Here is a 14,515-nt window from a genome sequence, read left to right on the forward strand (position 1 = left end):
AGTATGGCTTCCATAAAATACCTGCAAGAGTTTGGATTCCTTGGTCCTACACACCAAGAAAATAAATTCTGCTAACAACTGGATGAACTTGGAAGTTGATTATTCCTTAGTCAAGTTTCCAGATGAGAACCTAGTCCAGTTGATACCTTAATTGTCACCTTATGAGACTCCAAGCAGGAGATTAGCTAAGATACACCTGGACTCCTGACCCACAGAAAGTATGAGATAATAAATGTGTGTTGTTTCAAGCTGCTAATTTTGTGGTGATTTGTTATGCAGCAATAGCCAACTAACATGCCCAGAATAGGGTGGCATGTCACCCTAGAGCATTTATTCTACAGGCTGTCTTGAAGAAATATTCTGTCTAAACTAGGAATGTAATTACCCAACCTTCTCAATTCTCTCCAGAATCTGAAGTAGAATTTGAAAATGTAGAGAAGAAAAGAAGGAGCAGAAGCTGAAAAGCCTGAGCTTCATGAAAGCCACGAGAAAAGCAAGACAGAAATAGGCTGAAGCCATAAACAGAAAAGAGCAGCATGGAGTTCCTGAGGACACCTGGTTGTCAGGGGAAACCCATAGAAGCAAAAACATGTAGGGGCCAATTCACCAGGTAGTCGGTGGGAGATGGGCAAATACCTCTTAGAAAGCCAGAGCAACCAGCTATGGCTCTAGAACTGACCAGGAGCCTTGTGGGTATTCAGCTGTAGTCCCACTCTTCATGACCCAGAGTCTACCCATCTTCTTTACAGCCATTCACAACTTGTTGATAAATGCACATGAACTTGAGTGAGTCTCACTATGGCTGCCAAAAGCTGTTAAGGTGAAGTGTGAAGTCTGAAGGTAGACAGTGCAGAGTGGATACAGTGGCTGCACCATCTATAATGATCCAGATTTCTATCTCTGTTCTGCCACTTCATGATCCAGGTTGGCAGCACTGGCTCTAGACATCTACAACTCTGTTTCCACCCCAACTAGTCTAATGTTAAGTGGACAGGAATTCAGCTGTGACACTAAACACCCAGTTAGTGCAGGGCTCACACGTTGAGGGCAGAGTCCACCACAGGCTGCCCTCACTTCCAATGCCAGCCACAAGTCTTAGGGCATCCCCAGGCCACCTGAGCTTTTGACTGACTGGCTAGAAATTCAGGGGTTCCCATGAATTTGTTTAATAATTCACTAGAATGACTCACAAAACTCAGGAAAACGCTATAGTTACAGCTACTGTTTCATTATAAATGATACACAAGGGGGAAATCTGAGAGGAAGGGCAGATCTTCCACGGCCTCTCCTCATAAAATTAGGGTGCATCACCCTTCCAGCACATTGATGTGTTCACCAAACAGGAAGCTCCTCTGAACTTTGATGTGCAGAATCTTTATTGTTATTTCATTACGTAAGCATGATCAATTAAATCATTGGCTACATGATTGAACTTGTTCTCCAGTCCCTTTTCCTCCCCAGAGGTGAAAGTCCCTGCCCTCTGCCCTCATCCTTTAGATAGCTTTAAACTGTCTAAAGGCCCACCAGAAGTCAACTTATTAACATAACCAAATCACCTTAATCTTTCAGGAAATCCCAAGTGTTTTTGAACCTTGATGCCCGAAACCCAGCACAAAGACCACACAAATTATTTACTATACCACAGCATTACACCTGTATTTTAGCCAGGAGTAAGGAACAAAGTAGACCCCATCCTTTCCACTTAAAGACACTTACTGGAAGCTGCACCAGACTATTCCACTAATATCTAGTGGCTGGAACACAGTAGTAGATGGTGTTGCAAGGGAGTCTGGGGACAGCAGGTGTTTTCCTTGACAGTAGTGTGTCTAGCTGAAAATTGAAGATACTATTTTTAGGAAAGAAGGGAAAATTAGTGTTTCAGTAGGCAATGGGTGGTGTTTGCACAGAATTCATGCAAAGGATGGAGAGAAATACAAAAGGCAGAAAGTTTTTTAATCGCAGCCTCTGTGGGAAGTTGAGCTGTCAGAGAGCCACTAATACAGCTGTGAACAGTTTCCTTGGTAACAAATGCTGGGTCCTGGCCCCCAACCTTGAGATCTGGCAGTGGCTGCCAGGAGCAGAGCTGTGAGTGTACCCATATGAGAGGCTAGGTTACTGTCTATGGCGTCAAGAAGGACAAGAGAGGTCACCCCGGCAGCCAGAGGCAAAGGCAATGGCACACATCCCATGGAACAGACAGGAAGAATGGGCCACTCATTCCACCAACAGATAGTGACAGGCACTCCACAGAGGCTGGTTATGCAGAGCTCAATGAAATAGATCCATCACCACCCTCGGAGAGCATTGTGTAAATACAATAAAACTTCCCTGCAGAGGGGTAGAGGCAGAGTCACAGAACTAACAAGTGGTAACGGATATTGTGACAGTATCTTTCCTCCCAGGCTTGTGTGGCCATAGAAATCCCAGTGAAGAAACATTTTATAGAAGAATGTGAATGAACACTGCAATGAGCAATGAGCAACTGGTGTTTTGGCTGATCCATAGTCCTTTCTTTTAGGAAAGACTCATCTCCACAACCCCATGTGTAGCGATGACCATCACATGGCCATGTCCCCTGACCTCTAGGATCGGTGTGGGCCCTGCTGGAAGAGAGAATTCTCTCCCACAAACTGGAAACTAGTGTTGAGGAGACATTCAGATTGAGAATGGAGCCCAGGCATCTCATGGCAGCCCTTTAAGGTTCTGGTACACAGGATGCCAGAGATGTCTGGGCTCCCATCCTTTCTGGACTCTGTTCTTTAGGCTCTTCTTTGGGCTGTCTGTGCTTTTCAGTATGTATCTGAATTAGTTTTCTATTGCTGTTATTACAAATTACCACAAACTGAAAGAACCCACATATATCATCTTAGTGTTCCACAGGTCATCTATCCAATGTGAATTTCACCTGGTGTCAGGCAGGCTGCTTTCTCTTCTGGAAGCTCTAGGGAGAATCAATTTCCTTTCTCATTTGGGTTGTTGGCAGAATTCAGTTCCCTGTGCTTATAGGACTAGGGTCTTGTTTTCCTGCTGAGAGCCCACATTTCTTGGACATGGGCCCCTTCCTCCATCTTTAAAGCCAGCAATACAAGTTGGGTCTCTCTCATGCTTCGAATCTCCTCTCCTTCCATCTCATCTCTCTGAGCAAACCAGGAGAGGTTCTCTCCTTTAAAAGACTCCTGTGATTAAACTGAACCCACCAGGATAATGCAGGATAATCTCCCTATCTCAGGGTTTCTACCCTTGATTACCTCTGCAAACTCTTTTGCCATGTAAGGTTCTAGGGATTAGACGGATGGTGGGCATCTTTGGTAGGCTGTTGTTCTACGTGATACGCTACCTGTCTGATTAATTCCTGGGAGTTAGGGATCTGATTTGGATCCTGACTCTGCTTCTAGTCAGCTATCTGATACTGGACCAGGTACCTCCTGTCTTTATGCTAGCAGATCACAGCAGGAATTCCTGTCTTGGTAACCCATGTTGGCAGAGCTGCCATACAGGCTAACACGGGGCAATTGTAGCAGGTCATTTCCCTGGAGGAATCAGGGTAGATTGAGTATGATGGTGAAAGTAGAGTTGCTTCTGAGGAAGAGAGCCATGGGGCCAACTGGAAAAACCAGAGAGGAACAGAAGCCATTGGAACTGGGGCATCTCCACAAAGAAAGGAAGAGGCTGGGCTACCATGCTGAATGTCAGCACAAAGTGAGTGGGAAGTCAGGCAGCAACAGGGCACAGCCCGGCCTATAGGCAGCAGAGCTTGATTTCATACCTACTCCCTGGCCCTGAGGCCTCTGCAGACTCCATGGGCCTTTTGAGATGCTCAGTCTGGCCCCTTTTGACTCTTGGTAGCCTTGTAGCCTCAGGTCCTCTGAACAGTTGGGAGGTGATCCCATTCCTGGACATATTACCTTCCTTCCTTTCCTCCTGCCACACAGAACCCATGGGCCATGTAAAAGTACAGTGGGCACTCTCCCTGGGTACTTGCTCCAGGCCTGCTCCCTGCCCCTTCTACAAAGCTTTGTTTGGCAAATCCCCTGGAGTTCCCCACTGCCTAGCTACTTTTACTGACCATACCTTTGGTCAGCTAAGCCATTAGTTGGAGTACAGCCCCTTCAGGAAGAAGGCAATCACAAGCAGACTTGGAGACCCTGCAGCCTTTCTTAGATCTGGCATAGGGAAAAGCTCAGGTGGCTTGCTAGACCTGTCTGGGCCCTTTTTTCCTTCTTGATCCACATATCTCAAGATCACATGCCTTTCTCTCATGCTCAGTTGAGCCATCCAGCTCAAAGACCTCTGTTCTTGAGCCTCTTTTTCCAGGAAGCTGACCTTGAGAAAAACTCTCTGCTTTGGGAAGAGGGAGTCCTTACCATAAAGGTCACCTCTGGAGGCTTGACTCTCTGGGGTCCAGCATCCTTGTAGAGTCCTCAGATGGCTCTAGAGCGGGCAGCCCTGCTTTTTAGTATTCCAGTGTATCTCACTATTTGCTTTTTAAAATCATGACTTTAAAAAAAAACTGATCCAAATCACTCAGTCACAGCTGAGCCTTTTTTAAAAAAAAGATTTTATTTATTTATTTGAGAGAGAGAGAATGAGAGAGAGAGAGCGTGAGAAGGGAGAGGGTCAGAAGGAGAAGCAGACTCCCTGGCGAGCAGGCAACCTGATGCGGGACTGGATCCCGGGATTCCAGGATCATGACCTGAGCTGAAGGCAGTCACTTAACCAACTGAGCCATCCAGGCACCCCTTAAAATCATGACATTTATAAACATTTTAATTCCAGTGTAGTTAACATACAGTGCTATATTGTTTCAGGTATACAATATAGTGATTCAACAGTTCTATATATTATTCAATGTTGTTTCTTCTCTATAGGTAAGAGCCTATGTTTTGTTTGTTTCTCTCTTTCCCCCCACTTTGTTCATTTGTTTTGTTTCCTAAATTCCACATATGAATGAAACCATATGATATTTATTTTTCTCTTGACTGGCTTATTTCGCTTAGCATAATACACTCTAGCACTATCCATGTCCTTGTAAATGGCAAGATTTCATTCTCTTTGGTGGCTGAATCATATTCCATTGTATATAAAAACCACATCTTCTTTACCCATTCAACTATCACTGGACACTTAGGTTGCTCCTATAATCTGACTATCATAAATTATGCTGTAATAAACATAGGGGTGCATGTATCCCTTTGAATTAGTGTTTTTGTATTTTCTGGATGAATACCTAGTAGTTCAATTACTGGATCACAAGGTAGTTCTTTTTTTAACTTTTTGAGGAAACTCCATACTGTCTTCCACGGTGGCTGCACCAGTTTGCATTCTCACCAACAGTGCATGAGGGTTCCTTTTTTTCCACATCCTCATCAACACTTGTTGTTTCTTGTGTTTTTAATTTCAGCCATTCTGACAGATGTGAAGTGATATCTCATTGTGGTTTTGATTTGCATTTTCCTGATGATATGTGTCTTTTTGCATGTCTGCTGGCCATCAGGATGTCTTTGAAGAAACGTCTCTTCATGTCTTCTGCCCATTTTTAATTGGATTATTTGTTTTTTGAGTGTTGAATTGTATGTTTTTAGTATATTTTGGGTACTAACTATTGGATATGTCATTTGCAACTACCTTCTTCCATTTTGTAGCTTGCTTTTTAGTTTTGTTGGTTGTTTCCTTCACTGTGCAGAAGATTTTTATTTTGATGTAGTCCCAATAGTTTATTTTGCTTTTCTTTCCCTTGCTTCAGGAGACTTATCTAGAAAGAAGTTGCTATGACCAATGTCGAAGAGGTTACTGCTTTTGTTCTCCTCTAGGATTTTTATGTTTTCAGGTCTCCCATTTAGGTCTTTAACCCATTTTGAGTTCACTTTTGTGTATGTATGTTGAGTTTACTTTTGTGTATGTTGCAAAAAAAAACTTTTTTAAAGAGACAGTCTTTTCCCATTGGATATTTTTTCCTGCTTTGTCAAAAATTAATTGACCATATATTATGGGTTCATTTCTTGGCTTTCTGTTATGCTCTATTGATCTATATGACTATTTTTGTGTCAGTGCCATACTGCTTTGATTATTACAGTTTTGTAATTTGACTTGAAGTCTGGAATTGTGATACCTCTGGCTTTGCTTTTCTTTTTCAAGATTGCTTTGGCTCTGTGGGGTCTTTTGTGGTTCTATATAATTTTAGGATTGTTTGTTCTAGTTCTGTGAAAAGTGCTGTTGGTATTTGATAGGGATTGTGTTGAATATGTAGATTGCTCTGGGCAGCATAGACATATTAACAATATTTGTTCTCCCAATCCATGAGCATGGAGTGTCTTTCCATTTCTTTGTGTCATTTCAATTTCTTTCATCAGTGCTTTATAGTTTCAGAATACAGGTCTTTCACATCCTTGATTAGGTTTATTCCTAGGTATCTTGTTATTTTTGGTGCAATTGTAAATGGGATTGATTCCTTAATTTTCTTTCTTCTACTTCATTATTAGTGTATAGAAATGTGACAAATTTCTTACATTGACTTTGTATCCTGTTTATTTATTGAATTTGTTGATCAATTCTAGCAGTTTTTTGGCAAGTTTTCCAGGTTTTTTTTTTTTAACATAGATTATCATGTTATCTGCAAATAGTGAAGGTTTTACATCTTCCTTCCTGATTTGGTTGCCTTTGATTTCTTTTCATTGTCTCACTGCTGTTGCTTGGACCTCCAGTACTAGTTGAGTAGGTGGTGAGAGTGGCTATCCCTGTTCTGTTCCTGACTGTAGGGGAAAAGCTCTCAGTTTTTCTCCATTTAGGATGATATTAGCTGTGGGTTTTTCATATATGGCCTTTATTATATTGAGATATGTTCCCTCTAAACCTACAATGTTGAGTTTTTTTTTAAAATCACGAATTAATGCGCTTTGTAGAATGCTTTATCTGCATCTATAAAATGACAATATGGTTCTTATTCTTTCATTAATGTAATGTATCATGTTGATTGCTTTGCAAAGATTGAACCACCCTTGCAACCCTGGAATAAATCCCACTTGATTGTGGTGAATAGTTTAAAAAAATTTTTTTTTTTATTTTAGTGTATTGTTGGATTTAGTTTGCTAGAATTTTGTTGAGGACATTTGCATCTGTGTTCATCAAGGATATTGGCTTGTAGTTCTCTTTTTTGGGTGTCTATTTGGCTTTGGTATCAGGGCAATGCTGGCCTCATAGAATGAATTTGGCAGTTTTCCTTGCTTTTCTATTTTTTGGTTTCATTTGAGAATAACAGGTGTTAGCTCTTCTTTAAATGTTTGGTAGAATTCAGCTGTGAAGCCAACTAGTCCTGGTCTTTCCTTGTTGGGATTTTTTTGATTACTGATTCAATTTCTTTGCTGGTTATTGGTCTATTCAAATTTTCTATTTCTTTCTGTTTCAGTTTTGTGAGGTTATATGCTTCCAGAAATTTATCCATTTCTTCTAGGTTGTCCAATTTGTTGACTTATGGTTTTTCATAGTATTCTCTTATAATCGTTTTTATTTCTGTGTTTTTTTAAAAAAAGGATTTTATTTATTTATTTGACAGAGAGAAACAGCCAGAGAGGAAACACAAACAGAGGGAGTGGGAGAGGGAGAAAAGCAGCCCTCCTGCTGAACAGGAAGCCCAATGTGGGGCTCGATCCCAGGACCCTCGGTCACAACTTGAGCCGAAGGCAGATGCCTAACAACTGAGCCACCAAAGTACCCCTATTTCAGCGGTGTTGATTGTCATTTCTCTTCTCTCATTTGTGATTTTATTTGGTATTTTTAAAAATTTTTGCTAAGTTTGACTAGAGGTTTATCAACTTTACTAATTTTTTCAAAGAACCAGAACCTGGTTTCATCGATCTGTTCTATTGTGTTTTTTTTAGTTTCTATGTCATTTTTTCCCCTGCTTTAATCTTTTTTTTTTTTTTTAGATTTTATTTATTTATTTCAAGAGAGAGAGAGAACGGGAGAGAGAGCAAACACTATCAGAGGGAAGGTACAGAGGGAGTGGGAGAAGCAGACTCCCTGCTGATCAGGAAGTCTGATTTGGCGGCTCAATCCCAGGACCCTAGGATCATGACCTGAGCTGAAGGCAGATACTTAACCAACTGAACCACCCAGGCACTCTCTACTCTAATCTTTATTATTTTCTTCCTTCTGTTGCCTTTAGGCTTCATTTATTGTTCGTTTTCTAGCTCCTTTAGGTATTAAGTTTGGTTATTTGAGATTTTTCTTGCTTCTTTAGGTAGGGGTATATGCTATATACTGCCTTTCAGGGATATGCTCCAAGAAGAGTGAATAATCTCCCTTCTGTGTGCCCTAGGTGCTCTTCAGATCACTCTTTCCATGCTGTAAGCCCCCTAGTTTGTTTGCCTTGCTTCTCTCTAAGAGCACCACATTGCCCTCAGGGCTTTATCCCATCCAAGTCCACTAACCTTTAAAACTCCAGGCTTTAAGCCTCACTGGTAGCAAGAACTTACAAAATTCAACCCCTCTTGCTTTCCAAGCCAATAACTATAGGAAAACATTCTCCTTATGAATTCCCCTATGTGCTCTTCTTTCTCCCCAACACCGCTTGTCATTCTCTGTGACTACAGCTCCCTTCCCTCCTCAGCAGTCAGGATCTATTTCTCCTCTATACTTTCTACCTTCTTCAATCTGGCCTGTTCTCTCCTTTTAGTTTGGGAGTTTGTTCTGTCAGTCTTCAGGTTGATTTCTAGGGTATTTAGAATGATTTCATAGTTATCTAGTTATATTCATGGGTTGAGGTAACCCTAGAGTCCTCCTAACTCTGTTACCATCTTCTTCTCCAATTTGGCTGATAAGGAATTTTTTCTTAATTTCCCTTTCTGCAACTTTGTTATAAGGATATAGAAATTCAACTGATTTCTGTAGGTTAATTTTGTATCCTACAACTTTACTGAATTCATTTATTAGTTCTAATAATTTTTTGGTGTAGTCTTTAGGGTTTTCTACCTGTACAAGCATGTCAAATTCAAGTAGTGATAGTTTTATTTCTTCCTTACCAAATTGGATGTATTATTTCTTTTTCTTGTCTTATGGCTATGGCTAGGACTTCCAGGACTCTGTTAAATAAAAATGATGAGAGTGGACATCCTTGTCTTATTCCTGACCTTTGAAGGAACCTTCCGATTTTTCACTGATGTTAACTGTGGGTTTGTTATATATGGTCTTTATTATACTGAGGTATGTCCCCCACAAATGCAATTTGTTGAGAGATTTTTTTTCATGAACAGATGTTGAATTTTGTCAAATGTTTTTTCTGCATCTTTTGAGATGATTATATGATTTCTATCCTTCATTTTGTTAATGAGGTATCTCATGTTGGTTGATTTGCTGAAACTGAACCATCCTTGCATCTCTGGAATAGATCCCACTTTACTGTGGTGGATGATTTCTTTAAAATATATTGTTGAATTTGGTTTGCTAATATTTTGTTGAGGATTTTTGCCTCTGAGTTCATCAGGGACGTTGGCTTGTAGTTTTTGTGTTGTTTTTTGTTTGTTTGTTTTTATTTTTTGTTTTGGTAGTGTCTTTGTCTCATTTTGGTATCAAAATAATGCTGGCCTCCTAGAATGAATTTGGAAGTTTTCCTTCCTTTTCTATTTTATGGAATAGTTTGAGAAGGCTAGGTATTAACTATTCTTTAAATTTTAGTAGAATTCAGCTGCGAAGCCATCTGGCCCTGAACTTTTGTTCATTGGGAATTTTTTGATTACTGATTCAATTTTGTCAGTAGTAATTTGTTGGTTCAGTTTTTAGATTTCTTCCTGATTCAATCTTGGAAGTTTATGTGCTTCTAGGAAGGTATCCATTTCTTCTAGGTTGTCCAGTTTGTTGACATATAATTTTTCCTAGTAGTATCTGATAAAACTGTATTTCTGTGTTGCTAGTTGTAACTTCTCCTCTTCCATTACTGGTTTCATTCATTTCAATTCTCCTTCTCGCTAATGAATCTTTCTAACAGCTTATCAATTTTGTTTGTATTTTGAAGAACCATTTCTTAATTTTAGTGACCTTTCATTCTTTCTTTTTTTAAAGTCTCTGTTTAATGTATTTCCACTCTGATTTTCAATATTTTCTTCTTCTGTTAACTTTCAGTGTTTTTTGTTCTTCTTCTAGTTCTTTTAGGTGTGAGTTTAGATTTTTGCTTGAGATTTTTCTCGTTTCTTGAAGTAGGCTTATGTCCCTACAAATTTCTCTTTTAGAATTGCTTTTGCTGCATCCCGAAGTTTTGAACCATGTGTTTCCATTTTCATTTGTCTAGGTATTATTTTATTTCCTCCTTGCCTTCTTCATTGACCTATTGGTTGTTTAATAGCATGATCTCAGGGTCCTGGGATTGAGCCCCGCATCAGGCTCTCTGCTCAGCAGGGAGCCTGCTTCCCCCTCTCTCTCTCTGCCTGCCTCTCTGCCTACTTGTGATCTCTCTCTGTCAAATAAATAAATAAAATCTTAAAAAATTAAAAAATTAAAAAAAAAAACACCAAAGGCTAATAATAGACAAAGCAGGGCATTTACATAATGGTAAAGGAATCAATCCAATAAGAATACATAACAATTGTAAATATCTATGCACCCAAATAGGAGCACCTAGATATATAAAGCAACTATTAACAGACATAAAGGGAGAATTTGACAATAATACAATAATAATCAGAGACTTCAACACGTTATTTATATCAATGGATATATCATCCAGGCTGAAATTCAGTAAGAAAAGAGTGGTTTGAATAGACCAGATTGATTTAATAGGTACATACAGAATATTCCATCCAAAAAAAAAACAAAAAACAGCAGAACACACATTCTTTTCAAGCATACACGGAGTATTCTCCAGGCTAGGCTAACATCACTTGTTAGCCACAGAACCAGTCAATAAAAAGATTGAAATCATATCAAGCATCTTTGTGACCATAACAGATTCAAACTAGAATCAGTTGCAAGAAGAAAACCTGAAAAAGAACACAAACACATAGAGACTAAATTTTTAATTTTTATTTTTTTAAGATTTTATTTATTTATTTGACAGAGAGAGATCACAAGTAGGCAGAGAGGCAGGCAGAGAGAGAGAGGGGGAAGCAGGCTTCCTGCTGAGCAGAGAGCCTGATGCGGGGCTCGATCCCAGGACCCTGAGATCATGACCTGAGCTGAAGGCAGAGGCTTTAACCCACTGAGCCACCCAGGCACCCGTAGCCTTTGTTTTAAAGTCCATTTCATCAAATATAAGTTTAGCTACCCCAGCATTTTGTCACTTCCATTTGCATAGAATATTTTTTCCATCCCTTCTCTTTGAGTCTGTATGTGTCTTTAGATCTGAAGTGAGTGTCTTGTAGACAGCATATAGATGGGTCTTTTTTAAAAAAAATCTATTCAGCCACCTTATGTTTTTTGATTGGATCTTTTAGACCATTTATATTTGAAGTAATTATTTTGCTATTTTACTATTATTTTTAAGATTTTATTTATTTATTTAGCAGACAGAGAGAGAACACAAGCAGGCAGAGCAGCAGGCAGGGTGAGGGAGGGAGAAGCAGACTCTCCACTGAGCAGAGAGCCCGATGGGGGCCTCCATCCCAAGACCCTGGGACCATGACCTGAGCTGAAGGCAGATGCTTAACCTACTGAGCCACCAGGTGCCCCTGAAGTAATTATTGATAGGAATGTGCTTATTGACATTTTGTTAACTCTTCTCTTGTTGTTTTGTAGTTCTTCTTTGTTCCTTTCTTCTCTTGCTCTCTTCCTTTGTGATCTGATGACTTTTTTTTTTTTTAGTGCTGTGGTTGGATTCCTTTCTTTCTATTTATTTATTTATTTTGTGTATCTATTATAGATTTTTGGTTCATGGTTGCTGGGAGGCCCATATATGGCATCCTATATATATAGCAGTCTCTATTAAGCTGATGGTTGTTTAAGTTTGAACACATCCTAAAAGCACTCTTCTCCACAAGTACAAGTACAAAAGTACAAGCATGTGAGTTTCATTTTTTTCTATTTGAAAAGCAATCTCATTTGGAAAATAATTTTTTATTTTATATTAACATATAATGTATTATTAGACCCAGAGGTACAGGTCTGTGAATCGCCAGGTTTACACACTTCACAGCACTCACCATAGCACATACCTACCCCAATGTCCATAGCTCAACCACCCTCTCCCTTCCCCCCTCCCCCTGGCAACCCTCAGTTTGTTTTGTGAGATTAAGAATCTCTTATGTTTTGTCTCTCTCCCAATCCCATCTTGTTTCATTTATTCCTTTCCTACCCTCCAAACCCCCCATGATGCCTCTCAACTTCCTCATATCAGGGACATCATATGATAATTGTCTTTCTCTGATTGACTTATTTCACTCAGCATAATACCTTCAAGTTACATCCATATGTCACAAATGCTAAGATTTCATTTCTTTTGATGGCTGCATAGTATTCCATAGTATATATATACACCACATCTTCTTTATCCATTCATCTGTTGATGGGCATCTAGGTCCTTTCCATAGTTTGGCTATTGTGGACATTGCTGTTATAAACATTTGGGTGCATGTGCCCCTTTGGATCACTACATTTGTATCTTTAGGGTAAATACCCAGTAGTGCGATTGCTGGGTCATAGGGGGTAGCTCCGTTTTCAGCTTTTTGAGGAACCTCCATGCTGTTTTCCAGAGTGGTTGCACCAGCTTGCATTCCCACCAACAGTGTAGGAGGGTTCCCCTTTCTCTACATCCTTGCCAGCATCTGTCATTCCCTGACTTGTTAATTTTAGCCATTCTGACTGGCGTGAGGTGGTGTCTCATTGTGGTTTTGATTTGTATTTCCCTGGTGCCGAGTGACGTGGAGCACTTTTTCATGTGTCTGTTGGCCATCTGGATGTCTTCTTTGCAGAAATGTCTGTTCATGTCCTCTGCCCATTTCTTGATTGGATTATTTGTTCTTTGGGCGTTGAGTTTGATAAGTTCTTTATAGATTTTGGATACTTGCCCTTTATCTGATATGTCGTTTGCAAATATCTTCCCCCATTCTGTCAGTTGTCTTTTGGTTTTGTTGACTGCTTCTTTTGCTGTGCAAAAGCTTTTGATCTTTATGAAGTCCCAATCGTTCCTTTTTGCCGTTGTTTCCCTAGGCAGAAGTAGCTGTGGCTGATGTTGAAGAGGTTGCTGCCTGTGTTCTCCTCAAGGATTTTGATGGGTTCCTTTCTCACATTGAGGTCTTTCAACCATTTGGGGCCTATTTTTGTGTGTGGTGTAAGGAAATGGTCCACTTTCATTTTTCTGCATGTGGCTGTCCAATTTTCCCAACATCATTTGTTGAAGAGACTCTTTTTTCCATTGGACATTCTTTCCTGCTTTATCAAAGATTAGTTGACCATAGAGCTGAGGGTCCATTTCTGGGCTCTCTAATCTGTTGCATTGATCTATGTGTCTGTTTTTGTGTCAGTACCATACTGTCTTGATGAAGACAGCTTTGTAATAAAGCTTGAAGTGTGGAATTGTGATGCCACCAACTTTGGCTTTCTTTTTCACCATTCCTCTGGCTATTCGAGGTCTTTACTGGTTCCATATAAATTTTAGGATTATTTGTTCCATTTCTTTGAAAAAAATGGGTGGTATTTTGATAGGGATTACATTAACGTGTAGATTGCTTTAGGTAGCATAGACATTTTCACAATATTTGGTCTTCATTTGGAAAATATTTTAAAAGTATGATTTGGGGAACAAAATTGGTGTATTTAATTAATTTTTTGGGCATTCTTAATAAACTAAATTTGAAACCATAGGAGAAGCATGATTTCAACACATTAAGTATATTTAACAGTTCAAAAGACATTATTGTTAGAGCAAGTAAAAAAAAAAGTGATTGCCCTAGCTACAATATGAAGAGTATGTTACAATGAAGATAGTTATAACAAATACGATTGGAGATATTGTTATATTTCACATTATATGTCTCAAACTTTTGTTCATTTTCTACAAAAATTGAAACATTAAGGAAATGTAGTTAGATAAAATACCCATTTGCTGATAATTTAATTACATTTTGAGCTTGAAGAATGAGCTGGTTTCATACTTATCTTGAAGGATGACTCTAAGATGTTAAAATGAAAAAAAATTCATTTGTCAAGGAAAAGGATCATATTGTTTATTGTTTTTGTAGTCACTGTTATTAATGTGAACTATAATTTTCAATGCTGACCTAAGAAAATCAAAAGACAGACTTGATAGTCCATCAGCTGTGTACATTGCATTGCCCATGTATTTCAAGTCACATTAAGCCTACCAATTAGCACACTCACACATTGCAATATTAATTTTGGGGTGGGATTTATTTCTTACATTTAAATATTAATAAATAAGATCTTATGTAAGTGTGGTTATGATTTTACTTTACTATATGTTATAGGCTGAATTGTATCCCCACAAATTCATATCTTGTTGTCTAAACTCCTAGTCCTTCAGAATGTGACTGTATGGTTAGGGTGGTTTCCTAATCCAGTCTGATTGGTTTCC

The sequence above is a fragment of the Lontra canadensis genome, unplaced genomic scaffold (assembly GCF_010015895.1).
Source record: "Lontra canadensis isolate GAN:19392208 unplaced genomic scaffold, GSC_riverotter_1.0 scaffold136, whole genome shotgun sequence".
Classification (NCBI taxonomy): Eukaryota; Metazoa; Chordata; class Mammalia; order Carnivora; family Mustelidae; genus Lontra; species Lontra canadensis.